Source organism: Leopardus geoffroyi, chromosome C1 (assembly GCF_018350155.1).
Source record: "Leopardus geoffroyi isolate Oge1 chromosome C1, O.geoffroyi_Oge1_pat1.0, whole genome shotgun sequence".
In the NCBI taxonomy this organism is placed as follows: Eukaryota; Metazoa; Chordata; class Mammalia; order Carnivora; family Felidae; genus Leopardus; species Leopardus geoffroyi.
In genome coordinates this window covers 113,842,395-113,863,222 of record NC_059328.1, presented here as the reverse complement: position 1 = coordinate 113,863,222, position 20,828 = coordinate 113,842,395, and positions in this window count along the sequence as shown.

Here is a 20,828-nt window from a genome sequence, read left to right as displayed (position 1 = left end):
GATAAGATTTCTATTTTCCCGTGGGATTCAATCAAGTCTGGGTTTATTTTTATACAGGTGTCTACCATTTATTGTAGGAAAGCCATCTATAAAATAGATAAGACCTATTGGAACTATTTGTGAACTGCATCTGGGTAACTATACGTGCATGTGAATTCTTCCGTGGCAATAAATGTGATGCAAAATAATCTCTAAAAGTGAGTGAAAGAATCAATGAATGAATGAGTGAATGAATGGTGGAAAATTATCCCAGTAAGGGATCTGCATGAATATTAATTTACTTGATGGGAAATCTAAAAGTTTCTCTGTGAAACCGAAGGGTAAAATAATTAAGTCTCTAGTGCTTGCCACATGCAAGACTTGGTTCCAAGCATCTTATGTGAATTCACTTCTCACAACTGTGAATGTAAGAGGTTAAATGATCTTCCCAAAGCCCCTTGGTTGTCAAGCTGTAGAGCCAGGCTTTGAAGCAAAGCAATTTGGTCTCTGGTCCTGGGCTCTGGAAGGATGTGCACAGTGAATGCTCAAGGAATGGTGATTATGTACAGAAGAGTGCAGAGAAAATTGGAGCCCATCATGTAAATGATGCCTCCTCCCCACTGTTCACCCTCCGTAGCCTCCATGTTTAATATTCTGAATAATTATCATGTGACCACAGGAATGAGCAATGTAAAAAGAGATGTATGGATAAACAGAAATTCTCTTTGACACAGATTTAATCTTGAAAAAGAGATTTAAGGTGGGTTTTGTCCAATAGATGAGCTTCTCCTAGATGGAGGGGAGATTCAGAATATTCCAATAACTTTAATTATGGAAAGAAAACAATAGCTATCAAGCATCTGCCTGGTCCCAGGGGGGAGCATTAACCTTGTGAAAGCCTAAATGACTGTTATTGCTATCCTGAATTAACAAAGAAGTCATTTCATTTCTGAGAGGTTAAATAACTTGAAAAAGATTGTGAATATTGAAGAGACAGCCAGATTTGCATTAGAAAACACCCAACTTCTAATTCTATCATCGTTCATTAAGAAAAATGCTATTATTACCTATGAGCTATCTAGTGGATAGAACCAACCTGTGTGGCAGAATCTGCACTTGGTCCGACTGCCTTGGTCAGGTGCATTTGGACGATTCTTGGCAGTCTGCCTAATATTACACAAATAAGGCTCCCTCCATGTAGGTTGGGGGAGCTCTGTGTATTTATGTTTGTGTGGGGAGAGGGGTTGGGGTGAGAGGGGAGAGGATGAGAATAGCTGGCTTCTTGTGTTCCCTCTCTGAGGTTCTTCTTCCTCCCTTCCATATTGGGTACCACAGGGAAGATATACGAACACTGATTTCATCTTACTGCTGTGGTTGTTCTGGACACTTTACCTCAGTCACATTCTTCAGCCTTCTGTGCACTGAAATTCAGGGTACTAGAGCCTATTGACTGTATAACCAGTGAGGGTTTGACTTCTGGTGGGGCTTGACCATCAGAAGGCACTGAGATGATATTGAGGCCAAGAGATGGGGGAACCCCATAGTGTTTCTTTCCCTTATGTTTTGCTCAGGTGACATTGCTTCAGTAGCCCCATCTCCTTCCAACAAGACCACTGAGCTTACAGAGTCTGCCTAGTGACCCAGGAGCTTGGGCTCAAAGCCCCCACCCCCTCCCACTACCCCTGGCAGTGTCAGTGGCTTCCAGTTATTGTTATTACGGTGGCCTACATAGTTTCTCAGATCTCTAATTCTCCCTTGGTCTCTGTTTCCCAGTTGGCTCCTGGGAACACATTTAGGACAGATATAATCTGCTGTGCAGACTGGATTCTGAGTGAGGATGCTTTGCTTCGTGGCTGCTGGAGCTCCATGAAGATATAGCTTCGCTGCCTCTTTGATGGCTACCAACGTACCCCCTAAGTTCCCACACCTGGAAGCCTACCCTCTTCAGACTGACGATTTCTGCTCAGGTTAACTGTCAGCAAACCCTCTTTTCAAATTGGAAGTTTTCCTCAAAATGACCCAGTCAAGCTTCCATCTGTGGAATCCAAAGCCAGCCCTCTTTCAAACATTTACCTTTGCCCAAAATAGTTCCAAGAGCTGCTTGCTCCCTGTCAGTCCCCTTCAGACTCTTGTACCATCCTCTCAAAAATAAAAGTCTTCAGGGATCAAGATGACATTGCTACACACTCCAAATTTCAAGGGGCAAAGGTAAAGCTTTGTGAGGTTTGTTGTGAAACTCTCCACAGGTGCATTAAGGTGAAGAGAAACCACCTCTCCTGTTCCTCAGGAGGGGTTGTGCGGGGTGAGAAGTTACAAAATACTACAAAATACCAGCAATTCTTGGGAAAAACGGACATGGAAACAAAGCTAACACCTCATATCTGCCAGTCTTCTGAAAAAAAAAATCAAAGACAACTGAAAAATTGGGAAAAACATCAGAATGAAGTAGACATAAGTAGCAACATCTTTAATAAATAGCCATATAAATTAATGTCACTTCATCAGTGGTCTAACACATTGCTTTGGCATGTGGGCATATTTGGAAATTCTTGTTCTTAGACCTTTCGTTATCATCTAAAACAAGGGACTAAGACTCCTATTCTATTATCCATCCTTCATATTTTTAAGTTAATTTCTTTTATTTAAGTTTATTTATTTTGAGAGCAGGTGAGAGAGAGAGAAAGACAGAGAGAGAGAGAGAGATGGAGAGGGAGAGAGAGAGAATCCCAATCAGGCTCCACACTCACTGCAGAGCCTGATGAGGGGCTCAATCTCATAACCCTGAGATCATGACCTGAGCTGAAATCAAGAGTCAGAAACTTGACTGATTGAGCCACCCAGGCATCCCAAGTTTATTTCTTAAGTCATACATGAACATATTATAAAATTGGTACATTCGAAAAGATACATAGTAGAAAGTTATCCTTCCCTGCACCAGCCCCAACCTTCCCTCCTACCAAGGTAATGTTCCCTATTGGTTTCTTGCGTCCATCCAGGAATATTCTATGCATTGAATATAAATTTATTTTTGTGGTTTTTTTAACCAATGCAACATATTATACAAATTATTCTATCCCTTGTTTTATTTTTAGTTTGTATTGTATACCTTAGAGATTCTCCCACATCAGTAGAGGAACCTCATTCCTTTCCACAGCAGCATGACTTTTAGTTACATGTATTTACCATACCATCTTTTTTCCTTAAAATTTTTTTAAGTTTATGTATTTTGAGAGACAGAGAGAGCAGAAGAGGGGCAGAGAGTGGAGAGAGAATCCCAGGCAGGCTCCATGCTGTCAGTGTAGAGTCCGATGCAGGGCTTGAAGTCACAAACCATGAGATCATGACCTGAGCCAAAAGCCAGAGTCAGATACTTAACCTACTGAGCCACCCAGGTGTCCCTCACCATAACATCTTTAACCAGTACTCTACTGATGAACGTTTAGATTGTTTTCATTTTTGGTAATGTACACGCAGACTCCACATGTGACCTGTCCCTTCGTCAATTTGCATGTATTTGCAGGAACCATACATAGAAATTGAAGTGCATGCCAAAGCTGATGTGCATTTTAAAGGTTGAGAAAGGTTGCTAAATTGTCCCAAGAATTATTGTTTTATACTTCACCCAGAAAAGTAGGAGAATTTCTGTTCATCAAACCATGAAGTGTGTCATGAACTTGTTTGAAAGTTACCACTCTAGGGGCGCCTGGGTGGCGCAGTCGGTTGAGCGTCCGACTTCAGCCAGGTCACGATCTCGCAGTCCGTGAGTTCGAGCCCCGCCTCAGGCTCTGGGCTGATGGCTCAGAGCCTGGAGCCTGCTTCCGATTCTGTGTCTCCCTCTCTCTCTGCCCCTCCCCCGTTCATGCTCTGTCTCTGTCTCAAAAATAAATAAACGTTAAAAAAAAATTAAAAAAAAAAAAGAAAGTTACCACTCTAAGTGATCCTGAATCCCATTACAATTTGAATTTGAACATTTCTGATTTTGAGTTAAGTTCTACATCTTTTCAGCCACCAAGAGCCGTTTGTATTTGATTCCCTGAGCTGTTTGTTCACATCCTTTACCATTTTCTGAGGGGATTCATTAAATTGCTCTAATAACTCTTAGGGCTGTTTACTTATTAAAAATGTTATCTGGGGTGTGTGGGGGGCTTGGTTGGTTAAAAGTCCGACTCTTGATTTGGGCTTAGGTCAGGATCTCATGGTTTGTGAGTTCAATCCTGGCATTGGGCTCTGTGCTGACAGCAGGGAGCCTGCTTGGGATTCTTTCTCTCTCGTTCTCTCTCTGCCCCTTCCCCCCCCCCCCCAACACGTCCTCTCTCTCAAAAATAAATAAATAAATAAATGACCTTTAAAACAACATTAAAAAAATAAAAATGTTATCTGCTGTCTATACTATGTATTGGAAAGGTACTCTTCAACTTTCAATTTGTCTTTTGGCTCTGAGTTTCTTAAATATGTGGAATCCTTTTTAAGCTTCGAATGGATAAAACTTCATTAATTTTGTAAATCTGTCATAGTTTGAAAGGGCTTCATGCTAACTCATAAAAATATTTTCACCTAAAATATTTTATGACTTTATTTTTCACATTTAAATGTTTGTTCCATCTGGAATTAATTTTGCTATATGTTTATTTTCTGGATGTCTGCTCAGTGTTTCAAAATCGTTTATTTAATAAAGCATTTTTAAGTCACTAACATTTCATTACCCTTTCCATACACTAAATTTCTATATTTATTAAGTTATATTTCTGGACTTTCCATTTTGTTACTCTGATGTTTTATTTATTTCTACATTAGCATCCTACTTTTAATTGTTGTAGCTGTGTAATTGCTTTTGGTATTAGCTACGGCTAATTTCTGCTCACAACTCTTTAATTCAGAATGTTTCTGGCTATTAAGGTGCTGAGCTTTTTTAAAAAATTTGTATTAATTAAGAATAGTTTAGTTCTTTCAAGTTCCACTTGTAAATTTAACTAGGAATTTATTACATTTATGGATGAATTTAGGGAATATTGGAGAATAGGGTATTATTTTCTTATGTAAAGAAATAGTATGGCTTATTGTCCTTCTTTTTTTTTTTTCTTTCTTTTGGTCCTCAGATTAGAATTTTAAGGGTTCATTCATATAACTCTAATATATTTCTCATTAAATTTATTCCTAAATTTAAAAATTGTTTGTATTATTTAAAATATTTTAAAGTACTTAAAAACAAAATAATGTATTGAAAAATACATTGGACAACGGTAAACTCCCACGATGCATATAAGTAATGATTCCATATCACTTAAAGCTTCCTGTCACCTATTTTGTGCCTAGATTTTTGCATTTATGATACTTTTGAAATGCATCTATGTATGGCATATGTAAGAACTTGGTTCATTTTTATTGCTGAATAATATTCCATTGTACGAATACACATTTTCATTATCCGTTTACGCTCTGACAGCTGCTGTAATGTTTTCTAGTTATTGATTACTATAAATAATGTTGTTATGAAATACATCAACGTGCCTTTGTGTGGACATATATATTCCCCTTCCCCCTCGAATAAATTCCTAAAATAGAATTGATTGGCCATTTGGAAAATTCATATTTGGGCTTTTGAAAACTTGTCAAATGTTTTCCAGTGTGGCTATACCATTTTACATTCCTACCAGCAATGAATGAGGGGCCCAATTTCCCCACATTCTTATCAACACTTTGTACTTTCCATTTGTCTGATTATAGTCATTATCATTGACATATAGTGGTCACTTATTGCGGTTTTAATGAACACTTCTCTAATTAATATTGATTTGGGACATAATTCCATGCGCTCATGGGGCATCTATGTATCTACATTGGTGAAATGTCTATTCAAAATTTGTGTTCATTTTTTAACTGGGCTATTTCATTGTTACTGAATTGTATGTTTTTATATATTCTGGATACAAGGCAAATATATAATTTGAAAACAAAATTATTCCTCTAGTCCTAGGAGACCATTTTCATTTTCTTCATGGTGTCTTTTCATTTTCTTCATGGTGTCTTTTGAATCACATATTTTTTTTCATTATGATGTAGTCCAATCGACTGATTTTTTTTCCATTTATAAATCATGTGCTTAGTGTTTTATCTATGAAATCTTTGTCAAACCCAAGGTCAGAACATTATCTCTCTACAAATTTTATATTTTTGCTGGCCTATTTTACATGTTGGGTTAATTGGTGGCATCAAAATCTAAGGGAATGTTTTTACATGTGTATATAATTATCCCAACAACATCTGCTACATATACTGTTCTTTTCCTATTGAATTGTCTTGGCACCTGTGTCCAAAATTAACTGATAAACATAAGAGTTCAATTCCAGAGTCTCAATTCTGTCCCATTGACCTGTCTAAACCTATTAACCAAGATCACATTGTCCTGAATACAATGTGTTTTTAATTACTTAAAATAATTTAGTGTAACTCCAAATTTGCTTTACTTTTTCAAAACTGTTCGGCTCTTTTTAGTGACATTATTGTTTCATATATTTTAGGAGCATTTTGTCAATTTTTACAAAAAAAATATCATTTTGATGTGTAGTGCATTGAATTTGTAGACCGTTTTGCACAGAATTGCTGATTTGGGAATTTTTAGCCTCCTGACCTATAAATGTGAAATATTTTTCATTTACTCAGAAATTATTTTAAATTTCTCTCAGCAACGTTTTATAGTTTTCAATTTATAAATTTTAACGTTTCTTTTGTTAAATTTATTCCCAAGAATTTTATTCTTCTTGGAGTATATTGTGAATGTAATTGTTTTCTTAAATTTATTTTTAGATTGTTCATTGATAGTGTGTAGAAATACAGTTTATTTTATTTTTTATATATTGCTCCTATATCCTGCCACTAAATAAACTTTTTTTAAAAATTTTTTCTAGCATTTTTTAGTATTTTTTTTTCCTTTCCCATGTTGATACATTTCCTTTTTTCCTCCTCCCTTGTCTTCCTTTGCCTTCCCTTGCCTTCCCTTTCCTTCCCTCCCCTCTCCTACACTCCACTTCTGTTCCCTTCTATGTTATTTTGGTGCCTAGAACTTCCAGTACAGTGTTAATTAAAAGTAATAAGAGCAGTCTTTTATCAGTACATATGATGTTATAATAACATAACACTTTGGCAGGTAGAAGTTTCTTTACATTCCTAGTTTAAGACTTTTATCATCAATTTGTATGAACTACTGTCAGTTTTTTTCTGCATCAGTTGAGACACTGATGTGTGTGTATGTGTGTGTGTGTGTGTGTGTGTTTCCTTCATTATATTAACTTTATGTATTACATTAATTGATTTTCAATTGTTAAGCTAACTTCTCATTCCTAGGATAAATCTTAAACTTTCTTGGTCATGGTGTAAACTTTTTTGTGTGTGTTGCTATATTCAGTTTTCTACTGTTATGTTAAGGATTGTTATATATGTGTTCATGAGGGATGTTAGTCTGTAGTGTCCATTTGCTGTGATCTCTTTGTCTGGCTTTGATATCTGGGTAACACTGGGCTCACCAGTAAGTTGGGAAATGTTCTCTCATTCTCAGTTCATTGAACATGTTTATGAGAGTGATTGGTATTTATTCTTTAAATAACTGGCAGAATTTATCATTGAAGAAATCTGGGTCTAGATTTTCTCTTTGGGGAAATGTTTTTAATATAATCATTCATTCAATTTGTTTTCTTTGTTTTTCTTCTTGTTTTGTTTGTTTGTTTTGTTTTTCTATTTTTCCTATAGTCTTGAGTCAGTTTTGGCAATTTTTTCCCTATGATTTGTCAATTCATCTAAATTGTCTTATTTGTTGGCATATTTTCCCTGTATTCCATATTCCGAACTGTTGGTAATTACATTAACTTTTTCATTCTTCATTTTTATAACTTGTGTCTTTTTTTTTTTCTGGTTCAGTCCAAATCAGGAGTTAGCATACTCTTTCTGTAAGTAAATAGGTAATAAATGTTTTAGGACTTACAGACCAACCATATAGTCTCAATTGCAACCAGTTAACCATGTTATTTTAGAATGAAAGCAGCCATAGATACATAAATAGGAACTGCTGTTTCCAATAAAACACTAGTGTAGAAAAAGTCTTAAACCAGATGGCCAGAGTTGGCTGACCCCTCAACTAGCTATAGGTTTATAACACTGTTGATATTTGCAAAAACACAATTTACAGTTTTTTTGACTTTCTCTACTTTTTCCCATTTATTCCTGCTCTAATTTTTGTTATTTTCTTTCTTTTGCTTGCTCTGATTTCAGTATTCTCATGTTTCTCTGCTTTCTTCTGGTGACAGCTTAGTTTTAAATCCTTTCTTTTTTCCTCTATAAACATTTGAAATATAAATGTTCCTCTAAGTAGCGCTTGGCCTGCAATCTATGAAGGTTGTTATGTCCGATTTCAGTTTCCATTGAGTTCAAAATATTTTCTAGCTTAGGATGGAATTATTTATTCACACACACAATGTTCCATTAGTGTCAAGTGTACAAAATAGGGATCCAACAACTCTATGCATTATGCTGTGCTCACCACAAGTGTCGCTGCCATCTGTCCCCATGCAATGCCGTCACGATTCCATTGACTATACTCCCTAAGCTGTGCCTTTCATCCCCATGACTTATTCCCTCCTGTACCGTCCACTCCTCTTCACCCCTTTTTGTCCATCCCCTCCACCCCATTCCCCTCTTTTATGTAACTGTCAGTGTATTTGGTAGCTAGCTCCTTCTGGAAAATTATCAAGACTTTATGTGTAATTTCTAGTTTCATCGAAATTTCAACCTTTGTTTTATTTTTCTAATTGTTTTGGAATTTTTTTTTTAATGAGCAGGGTGTAGCAGAAATGCCTTTACATGGTCTCTTAAACATGAAATGGTAATTAATGTATAAGATTTAATGCCTTTACTGTGTTCCAGACATTGCTTCAAATGCCACCTCTCTACTAACTCATTTAAGTGAAAGCCCCAGAGCACCTAATTTTGTATATCTTCATGTTTCTGCATTTTCATGGTGAGAGAGCACTACAAGCTTTTATGATAAGTCCAAAATGATTTTAAAATAGTGATTCCAAAGGTAATCTGATCAACAAATTAAAAGTTTGTGAATATAATCATGCTAGATATGTGTGTTCTAAAGCCCAAGGGACCAAAAAAAATATTGAAATCAATCTCTGCATCCAGATATGCAACAAACATGATTTGCAGGCTGTTCAAATATCTCATATGCTCATTAACTATTGTTTCCTTCTTTTAATTTTATGCAGATACATCTATGGTAAACAAAATACAAGTGTATATTCTGTCTTTATGTTAGTGCATGTTTTCTCAATTAATAGTAATTGTTAATATATATTGATCATTTGAAATGAGTTAGCAGCATTTAGATGTCTTTTTTTTTATGTTTCATTTAAATTCTTAACACGATCCTACGAAGTAAGTTCTGTTTTGAGAACTTTTAGAGATTAAGATTTCTGTTTTAGAGATTAAGAGATCACAGTATAGCAGAATTAAGTGACTGGTCGATGGATATATAGCTAGTGAATGGTAGAAAGAGATCCAAATATAGGACATCAATTTCTGGAAACGTGTTCTTAACTATTACATTGAACTGACTTTCAGTATAATCCAAAAATCATCTATTAACATCTGTGAAGTTTTGCTTGTTTGTTTAAAATATTGAAACAGGCTCTTGATTACCTAAAAATACCAAGAAACTCTATGTGAGATTGAGTTTAAACTTTTTCTGGTAGTAAGTTATCCCTGGGAGTTTATTTACTATATGTCATAGTAAAGCAGTGTTTACAAAATTAACCTGATGGTTTATAGTGAAGAGAGACCAGTCATAAAGGTTTAGTAGCATCTCCCCTAAAATGGAGCTGGTCTGGGGTGCCCAGGTGGCTCAGTTGGTTAAGCGCTGACTTCGGATCAGGTCATGATCTCCTGGTTTGTGAGTTCAAGCCCCACGTTGAGCTCTGTGCTGACACCTCAGAGCCTGCAGCCTGCTTTGGATTCTGTGTCTCCCTCTCTTTCTGCTCCCACCCCATTCGTGCTCTGTCTCTCTCTGTCTCTCAAAAACAAATAAACATTGTAATTTTTTTTTATGGAGCTGGTCTAAAGGGAAAGAACTGAGAATAAAACTTTAAGAATTTTTAGCAAAATTTTTAAAAATTGTTCATTTATTTATTTTGAAAGGGAGAGAGAGAGAGAGAGAAGGGGAGGGGCAGAGAGAGAGGGAGAGAGTTCCAAGCAGGGCTCTGACAGTGCAGAGCCCAGTGTGGGGCTCAGTCTCATGAACTAGGAAATCATGACCTGAGCCAAAATCAAGAGTTGAACATTTAACTGACTGAGCCACCCAGGAGCCCCAACAAGACTTTGAACAGAAGAATCATTGCAATATCTTTTAGATTTTGTTCAGTGGACAGTGGGGGAATGTGAGGGTAAATTATGGTTCTGCTGTGTATCAGTAAAGCAGGACAATCCATGGCAGGATGAGTGGAACTTGTCTTGAATCTAGCTGCTAGTTATCAATGTCAATTCTGTTTCTGCCATCTTTGTTTGAACCTCCACTTCTCCTTGGCTACTTGACTGCTCAGCACTGCTGGTTGGCCCTTCCAAGGGATCAACAGTTTCTTTCATCTTTCTAGTGCATTTTTCAATAATACCACATGTTCTGGTGTTTGAATCCATACTTGTTTTGGACTGTTCACTGCAGAACAGCCTTAACAGGCCTGCTTGTAGTGGCATAGCCTTGCATGTCTGCTCTTTTTCCCCATTCTGGTACCTGAGACAGAGAACTGGAAAAGAGTGAATATGTTTGATACTAAACATCTTGAGAAGGAATCGACATTGGAATTTTATGCGAACATAAGATTACAGGCTAATTGAAAGAATCCAGAGTTATTTAAAAATTTCCTAGTCTCACGAAACTTTTTGCTTTTCTTTCTTGAGTTCTATCAGTCGATACATCATAGTATAAACTATTAACAGCAGAGAACAGTTTTATAAAGTACTGAGATTAGAAAGTACAAGCATATTACAATTGAATCTGTAGTTCAGTTGTGAAAAAGAGGGTTGAGTGTTACAATCTATGATACTTCTTTCTGTTTGACATTATCTGGTTCTGTTTCTACTGTGTCTTATCCTTAAGATGTTCAGCAAAGTTGTTCAATTTATTTTTATGTTTTTTTTTATGGAGTTTGTAGATGTCAGATATCATTCCAGGAAAATACCATATCTAATCTTCATAACAACTGTGTAAGGTAGATACTATTATTTCTACTTAAAAGATGAGAATATTAGGGTTTAAAAACAATTGGAAGATTTATTAGTTAAATTGGTAAATGGGGGAGCCTGGATGGCTCAGTGGGTTAAGCGTCCGACTTCAGCTCAGGTCATGAATGCAGAGTTCATGGGTTCAAGCCCCAAGTCAGGCTCTGTGCTGACAGCTCACAGCCAGGAGCCTGCTTCGGATTCTGTGTCTCCCTCTCTGTCTCTGCCCCTCCCCTGCTCACTCTCTCTCTCTCTCTCTCAAAAATAAATAAACATTAAAAAATAAAATAAAATAGGTAGATTAAGCATATTCTATCCCCAAATCTCATGATAATTATATTCAAAGGGAGGGAGGGAGGAAGGAAGGAAGAAAGAAATGAAGGAAAGAAGGTAAAAAAATCCAAAATATCCATAATCTAGTACTAGCTGGTACTCATAGTAACAGGGATGAAGGTAGGGCTAGGAACAGTATAACTTCTTATAACTAAAGGCATTATTCCCTCTCTCTCAGTCTTCCAAGTTGGACAATTGCTTAATAAGAGAAAGAGGAAATATTCACCCTCTAGAGAAGACAAAAGAGAGAATTTCTGGCCTTGGGGACATCAGGCATAGGTAAAGGTAGTGATGCTAAAGGGAGAAATTTAAACGGATACTTGCAAATAGGAAATCAAATGAAACATTATAAAAACTCTCAATATAAGCTTCCAGACAGACAGACAGACAGGCAGGCAGACAGACAGACACACACACACACACACACACACACACATACACACACGTGCACACACAGAGTCTCATATAAAAATATCAGCAAATAGAAAGGGATGCCAGATTTTCAACATCAGCTCTGAATGCTAAAAAATCAAGAAGCTACGGAGCATCTGGGTGGCTCAGTTGGTTGAGCATATGACTCCTGATTTTGGCTTGAGTCATGATCCCAGGGTTGCGGGATTTAGCCCTATGTTGGGCTCTGCATTGAGGGTGGAGTCTGCTTGAGATCTCTTTCTTTCTCCCTCTGCCACTCTCTTTCACTGCTGTTTCTAAAATAAATTAATTAATTAATAAATGAATGAATGAAGAAAGAAAGAAAGAAAGAAGAAAGAAAGAGAAAGAAGAAAGAGAAGGAAGAAAGAAAGAAAGAAAGAAAGAAGAAAGAAAGAAAGGAAGGAAGGAAGGAAGGAAGAAGGAAAGAAAGAAAGAAAGAAAGAAAGAAAGAAAGAAAGAAAGAAAGAAGCTACATTTGAAGCTTAGGACAAATACTGCCCAATTTAAAATTCCTTTTTTGTTATTGTTTTATTTTTTAAAGATTTTTTAACTCATTTATTTTGAGAGAGAGAAAGCAGGGGAGGGGCAGAGAGAGAGAGAGAATCTTAAGTAGGCTCTGCACTGTCAGCGCAGAGCCAGACGCAAGGCTTGAACTCACACACTGTGAGATTATGACCTGATCCAAAATCCAGAGTTGGACTCTTAACCAGCTGAGCCACCCAGCACCTCCCCCCTTTTTAAAAAAGTTTATTTATTTATTTTGAAAGAGAGAGGGAGAGAGAAAGAGAGAGAGAGAGAGAGCAGGGGAGGGGCAGAGAAAGGGAGAGAGAAAAAGAGAATTAATCTAGAATTGTTAACTAACCAGTGTACCAATTTATTTTGAAGGCACAGTAAGCAGGTGAAAGTCCGTAAGTGTTCACTTACCATGTACCTTTTTTCAGAAATATACCAGAAGATGTTCTCTATTTGCCAAAATATGGGAGAAAAATGCGGGTTGAGGCAAGGAGAGAGTAGAATAGAGGACTATAAGGCAAGAGAGAAAAGTAAAATCACCACCTTTATGGTGAAGGGATTTTTAACATACCACATATGGGGACTGAGCACTTGAAATATGGTTGGGCCAAAATGAGATGTGCCCTAAGACAGGGGTTAGCAAACTTTTTCTGTAAAGGTCAGATCGTAAGTATTTTAGGCTTTGCAGGCCAAGCAATTCTGCCATAGTAATAAGAAACAGCCACTGATGGTGAATAACAAATGGTGGAGACCTTGTGCCTATAAGACTTTATTTACAAACTCAGGCAGAAACAAAATTTGGCCAACAGGTGTGTTGACCCCTCCTCTTAGTATAAACTATGCTATGGGTTTCAAAATGTAGTACACATTTAAATGAAATATATCATGTCTCAAATTTTTATACTGATTATATACTAAAGTGTTCATTTTGGATATTGTAGGTTACGTAGGATATATTAGGAAAATTAAATTTGCCTGTTTTACGTTTATATGTGTGGCCACTAGAACTTTGAACTTGTGTGTGTGGCTCCCATTCCATTTCAGTTGGACAGCGCTGCCTAGGAGGATGGCTCTGTGTTATGCTTAAGGCTTCCAGTCTAGACCGAAGTCTACTGGAGGACTCAGGAGTCATTCATTCAAAAAGATAAAAGCAGCATAGCATCAAATATGATTAAACAAATGGACAGAATTACATAAGACAGGTGTTTTAAGGTTGAACTGCCTGTAAAGTTTACAAAAATCTAGGCAAATGGAAACTAGAGAGCAACAATAATCAAACCTCAAATCCAGGCAAGTGAGAAACGATACAGGAAAGGACAAGTAAACATGTCATAACATGTGCAAATATGTGCTTTGAGATATGCCATAGTATCAAAAAACTCAATTACTGATTTTTTTTATTTAATTACGATCCAACTGTTTTGGCAAAATGGAGGAGGTGGAAGAAGGGTAGGTGTGTGTGTTTGTGTGTGTGTGTGCATGTTGTAGAGGCAGAGCGCCAGGTGACAGAAGACTAAATCCTCATGTTTTATGGAGGGATGCCACTAGAAAACAGTTTTAAATGAAAATTAAGAATGATACATTTCAGCAAGGTGTTTAGAAATAAAAAACAGAAGAGTCAGCTAAAATAATGTTAATTTTTTTGCTTGGAGAAATGGGAATTGGCATGAGCAAAGTGGGGGTGGGGCTTTTGGTTTTAATAGCAATTTTATTATTTTTTTTTTTTTAATTTTTTTTTTCAACGTTTATTTATTTTTGGGACAGAGAGAGACAGAGCATGAATGGGGGAGGGGCAGAGAGAGAGAGGGAGACACAGAATCGGAAACAGGCTCCAGGCTCCGAGCCATCAGCCCAGAGCCCGACGCGGGGCTCGAACTCACGGACCGCGAGATCGTGACCTGGCTGAAGTCGGACGCCTAACCGACTGCGCCACCCAGGCGCCCCAATAGCAATTTTAATAGAATTGATCCCTTTAATCTATCTGCATGCATAGCTGGAAAAATAAACCAAATGATATCAAAGATGCCTAATAATAGAATTTTCAATATGGGGGAAAGGAAGAGAGGGAAGGAGGGAGGGAGGGAAGCAGGTCCTAGAATTTGCCCCATGTCAAGTGGCTGGTGACAAGGCTACAGTGTAATCTGAATCTGACCTGTCTGACTTCATTACAAGATGCTGCCTGAATACAGAAATGATTAAACCATGATCAATGGCAGACAGATTAAATGCCAGCTTGTTACACAGCCAGGACTTCCATGCCCTCATTTTAGTAATATCTTTGTATCCATTAATTTTAAAAAAAAGTACTCAACAAAGGGTCCCTGCTCTAACCCTGGACCACTCCAAGCTTGACTTGGGCTGAGTCCCCAGAGGCTCCTACTGGATTGCAAAGCCAATGTCTCTTCTTGGCTAAGCACAGTTGCCTGACTCCCATCACCTCAGGAAACAATTGCGGGTGTGTGGATCTTTTGGATCTAGTTCGTTCAGTTCTTGCATGTTGTTTTGTTTGTTTGTTTTGTTTTTTGTAAAATTCTGTTTTTAGGGGCAGCCACAGGGGCTGATTCTGGAGAGGCCTGTGAACCTTTGTTCTCTCTCTCATATTGTCTGTCAGAACCAGTGCCATTCTCAGTAATTTTTACTAGTGCGGAATGGGCTACATGATGGCCCAAGGCACCTGGAGATCCACCCTGATGGCCCCATCATGGAGGCTCATGACAGAAGGCAGAGGCGGGCAAGGATGACAGAACTGTGGGGGATCTGGAAGTACTGCTGTTTGAAACTGCACTGCTCTCTTCTGGCTTCTCACTTGAGGATCCCCAGACTCCCTCCAACCATATCTATCACACAACTCTGCTAGGCTTGGGCACCAATAAAAGATGAGGGAACCCCGCAGTGCCCGGTTCCTTTGATGTCCCCTGAGGCTGAGGAGGACGCCTCTCATACGGAAGAAGTCGATGAGGAGTTACACCTGCAGACCTGGTGCCCTCGTGTTTCCTTGGTTTTCCCAGCAGCTGTGAGTGGCTCTGGCCCAGCTGGTTCCCTCTGCTGATGTCTAGTGGCTGTTTTTTTCTCCTGTCTTTCTGCCTAAGGCAGGATGTAAGAGCTTCAAGCCCTATCCCTGCCCTCAGTTGACATTGGGTTTGGATGTGTACTGTGGGGTTTCTGTTTGTTTTTGGTGTTGTTATTTATTTTCTTCTGAGATTAAAGTATGCAAAAAATGAAAGAAAGAAAGAAAGAAAGAAAGAAAGAAAGAAAGAAGAAAGAATAATTAGTAGTCTATTTGTAGGCAAATTCAATTTCCAGAACATTCTTCTCATTGCACCTTCCCCATATTGCTACTCCTAATCATGGAGCTGTGTTCTTTAAGCTTTGGCTATTCTGAAGGCTTTCAGTCTCCTTGACACATCATGAACTGTCAGAGTCTGGACTTACGTGCATGCTGTTTTAACTTCCTGGATGTGCAATCACCTTAACCTGCCTGAGGAGCTAGCATATTTCAAAGTACCATTCATGGCTCTCCTTCCCTCTTGAAGGTTTTCTGCATTCCTCCCCATTCCCCACTGTGTTCATCTTCTACAGTGACTGTCCCTGTCATGAGCCATAGAGAGCAGGAAGTATTTCTCATTCCTGTGTTTGTCCCCAGTCTCTAGTACAAGCCCTGCACAGCGACAGCATTCCAAAGTCTTTCTCCAATGTCAATAGTGAAGACAACCAGGTAGGAATGGCACGTGAGTTCGCAATTAGTTAACAGCATCCATGGTCTGCTTTTAACTTGTAGCAAGTGGGGGCAGAGATGAAATTCATCAATACCTATAGTATGAAATGTTGATGACATACAACATTTTTAAGACAATGGTACACTTGTTGAATAATCAAGTATGCAAGTTTAACTTTAAATAATAATAGAAAGAATTGTGACCCTACATGCAAAAACAACACTGTATTATTCCACATTATTAGGTAACTGCTTTAGGTTTGCACCCTAGACATGAAGTAGGACATTAAATGAATGGTATGCATAGTGTCTGAAATTCACCCCAAGAGCAAATCCCAGTATTTATTTAAATATTATACCTTCCCCAGCTTAAATCAAAACTGGGAATTTAGGACAGGCAGCATGCAATTCAGCAACGTAGAGACAGGCAGGGTTGAGGCTTTGCATTCCTAATGTCAGTTCATATTTTGATGTCTAAACCAAAATAAAAATAAAGTAGAAATGACTAGAGCATTTTGTTTTCAAGCCAGTAAATAGGTTATTCCTGTTATTTTGCATTTCTGAAACAAATTGAAGACACGGCCCACACACCTTTAATGTCTTAGCCTCTATGTTTAACAATCTTGGCTGAGACAATTTGAGGCCTCTTGCAAAAATACAGCAAAAGCCTGATAAGTAACAAATGGCCTAAGCATGAAGTTCACTATAAACCTGCCACCTGTTTCTTCATATGAGAGCACAGGCTATAAATACAACAGTGCTATTGATTCTTGTGGATATGCTTCTGTTCATGATTTTGACATTTAGAGAACGTGGTTTATTTCTTTTCCCTTTTGTAAGTATATATTTTTTTAATTCCTGAAAAATGACAGGCTTTAGAGGATTTTAGCTTTCTTTTGGGCATAAACAGGTGCAATACCCAATTATGTCAATTTTTGTTTAATTATTTTAACAGAGCAGAGCTCAAAGACTCTCATGTAGAAAGCAGTTCATTTTTGAATATCTACACAAACACAGAGACCAATTTTCCAACCAACATCTAAAATATTTAGAGTTCATGTTTTAAATTTTCAATTGTTCTTTTTCCTTCCTTTTATTCATCCTTCTATGGACATAGATATCTCTTAATTTCATGATTTGTTCAACAAATCTTCATGTCTTCCCAGGATAGCATTCATTGTCTTCATTTTTCTTATTCTAGCAAAATGTTGGTGGTACTCATTCCCTGGCTCTCTATAATCACCCATCATTCCACCATTCACACCCACCTGATTCTTGCCTGAACCACCATGCCGCGAATGACCCATATATTTTATTCACACAAATATGTTGGTCTCCTGCTAGATCTGATCTTTAACTCGTCAAAACATTAGAGTTGATTTAACCCTTGTTGAAAGTTTTTTTTTCTTTTGCCCTTGACCTGGAATCTGTTTATATTCCTGACATTTTCTCCCCACTGCCCCTTGCCTTCTTCCTCTGCTCTACATGGAAGGCTTTACCTATGACATTTTATAATCTTCCTTAATTTTTCCACCTGCATTCTCTTTGCAGAAGATCACATCATTTCATTAAGCACTCTATACATGTAATTGTACCAAAGTGGTTTTCTGTCTTTCACCTATGGCTTGGTGATTTCCAAATCACCATCAGCTTATTGCCAATTTCTTCTCTCCATCATATCAAGAATAAACATTCAATGTGTCTTTGCATGGAGGTGGAGGGGAAGAGATGACAACAAACTCTGGCTCCAAGAGTGAAAGGAATGAGAATAAAATAGTATTCACTCTACCACTCAAGTCATTGAAACGATTGACATTTTTTTCTTCCTTTTCCTCAAGCTCAGTCATCATTCTGTTGGCCCTGGCTTACTTAATTCCTTTCTTCTCACTAACATCTTTTTGTGATTTTTCCACTGCCACCACTCATTCTGGTGCTCTGCTTTATTGCAGCTCAGTACCCAAACTGGTCTGTCTCGTTTGCAATATATTTTGCATGTCACCAGAATAACCCTCATAAAACACAATTTTCCTGAATCAAAAGCCTTCCTTAGTCCAGTGGTTCTCAGCCAGGGAGATGTGGCCCCTCACCCCTCTCCCTGGGACCTTTGACAATGTCTGGAAGCATTTTTAGTTATTACAGCTGAGGGCAGAGGTGCTACTGACATCTAGTGGGTGGAAGTCAAGGATGCTGCTAACCATCCCACAATGCACAGGACAACCACGAAACAAATAATTATCTTATGCAAAATGTCACAACTATCAAAGTTGAGAAACCTTCCTTTAATCTAACATTCATGCCCTCTGAATTTGGTTTGAAGGTACCCTCGCAATTGTATCATCCATTATTCCCTAATACCAGTACTAAGCTCGCACCATCTGTCCATCACCCTTGAAACACGCCTGAAATATTTTGGTCTCCTGCTAGACAGGCACTTCCTTTTCTTTGCCTTTGGACATTAAAAAAATCTTTTTAGGGGAGCCTGGGTGGCTCAGTCGGTTAAGCGGCTGACTTCGGCTCAGGTCCTGATCTCGCGGTCCCGTGAGTTCGAGCCCCGCGTCGGGCTCTGTGCTGACAGCTCAGAGCCTGGAGCCTGTTTCGGATCCTGTGTCTCCCTCTCTCTGACCCTCCGCCGTTCATGCTCTGTCTTTCTCTGTTTCAAAAATAAATAAATGTTAAAAAAAATTTTTTTTAATCTTTTTATTCTTCTTCTTCATGAAACTTTAATGTAGCTACCATGTTAAACAGTGATCTACATTTTCCTATGCTGTGGGGAATATAAGCCCTTGCTGGTGGATCTGATTCTCTGGAGCAAATCATCAGTCTCAAAGCTCTGTCATGCTCTCCCAAAGCACCCTACATATCTACACAGAAATCATCTTGGACACATTAAAATACTAGGCAGATTTATCTAGCTGTTCAGATACAATCAGAGTGGACTATACAGAATTCTTAGGTGGGGGTGGGGGTGGGGAAAGTTATCTTAAGTCTACCTGAACTTTCTTTTAAATTCTGAAGTACACTCTATAAAGCCTAATGGCCCATTCTCAGTTCCTTTGCTTTTTCTAATGAAGGTCTTCAAGGTGGAGGCTACCATGCCCTTTTACCACAGAGATACCTGCTTGGAGGCATTCACTTTACAACTCTGATGTGATACTTACAGACTTTTAATATTCTCACCTAACATTTATGGTGTCTACAGTTTAGAATTTTGGATGCCAGACGTTAGGATAGGGCATCTGATGAAACACTCAGACCTAAAGACTAGCAACCATGATCCTGAATGAATTGGGAGAGCATTTTATAATCATACTTTTATTCAGTGTTCTAGCAATTGCTCTCTTTCTTTCTTTCTTTTTCTCCTCTTCCCCCATCCCCTCCTTCTCCCTTTCGCCCTTCCCCTCTGCTCCCCTCTCCTCCTCCCCCTCTGTTACTCTTCCTCCCCCTTCTCCTTCCCCACCTCCTCCTCCTCATCCTCCTTCTCTTTCTTCTTCTTCTTCTTCTTCTTCTTCTTCTTCTTCTTCTTCTTCCTTCTTCCTTTTTCTTCCTTCTTTAATTCTCAAAGGAAAAAAATAGGTCGAAAGAATTGCACAGACCAATCAGTTTTAGAGATGCTAAATAGTATATTTCACATTTGATAATTCATAAAACCCATTTGAGCATAATGGACTTTGTGATATCCTGGGTTAAAAAGCAAATGCTACAAAGCTTAAACTATTCGAAGGTTTCTATATCTAGATAGCAGTGAATTCATATCAAAATTTCTCCTCACAGGATGTAGCCCGATCAAGAGGGAAGAGGAATTTTTTGGTGTTGAGAAGGAGAGACCAGGAGACAAAAGAGAGAATGGAGAAGCCCCTGGGGAAATCAGAAATGGGACAGTAACATAGAAGAAATGAAATGCAGAAGCGAAGGCCTAATTATGGTTGGATAATCTTATGGTCAAAAGAAAAAGGCAGGAGGTTAAGACTATTGACAAAAGATGGTGAAGAGATGAACCTATACTGAATGGAATTCTTCCAATAAATTAAGAAAGAGATTAATTGAGACAATGTTGGAGCAGTGGGGCATAACAATGGCTGCACATTAGAAACACAGGAGGAGATTTTTACCACATGTGGATACTCAAAACTCTTACCAAATCAACTGAATCAGAATCCCTGAAGACTGGACCGAGGCAAATGCATTAAAAGGGAACATTTTTACTGATAACTGTAATATGTGTCAAGATTGAGAATCATTGTGATGTAAAGTTCATGAAATTTGACATGTTAACGAGGCTTAGAAAAGAGTGGAGGTGATGGAATAAAGTACCTGGAATGATATGAGGTAGTAGGGGAAAGTGGGATGTTTGAATCTGATATTTAATTAGTGGAGCAGTTCAGGTCACTGAAATTGAAAAGTTACATAAATGAGAGATTGGTGCATGTAATGGTGAACACAATGCTTTCATTAACAGAGAGTGACTTTTCAAAATAGTCCGTGAAAGACAGGCCATATCCCATAGAATGAAGTGAATTAAAAACATTCAATATTTTTCAAGGACCCTGGGACAAAGGAGAACAACAAGTAACCATTTTAATATGGTTTCCTA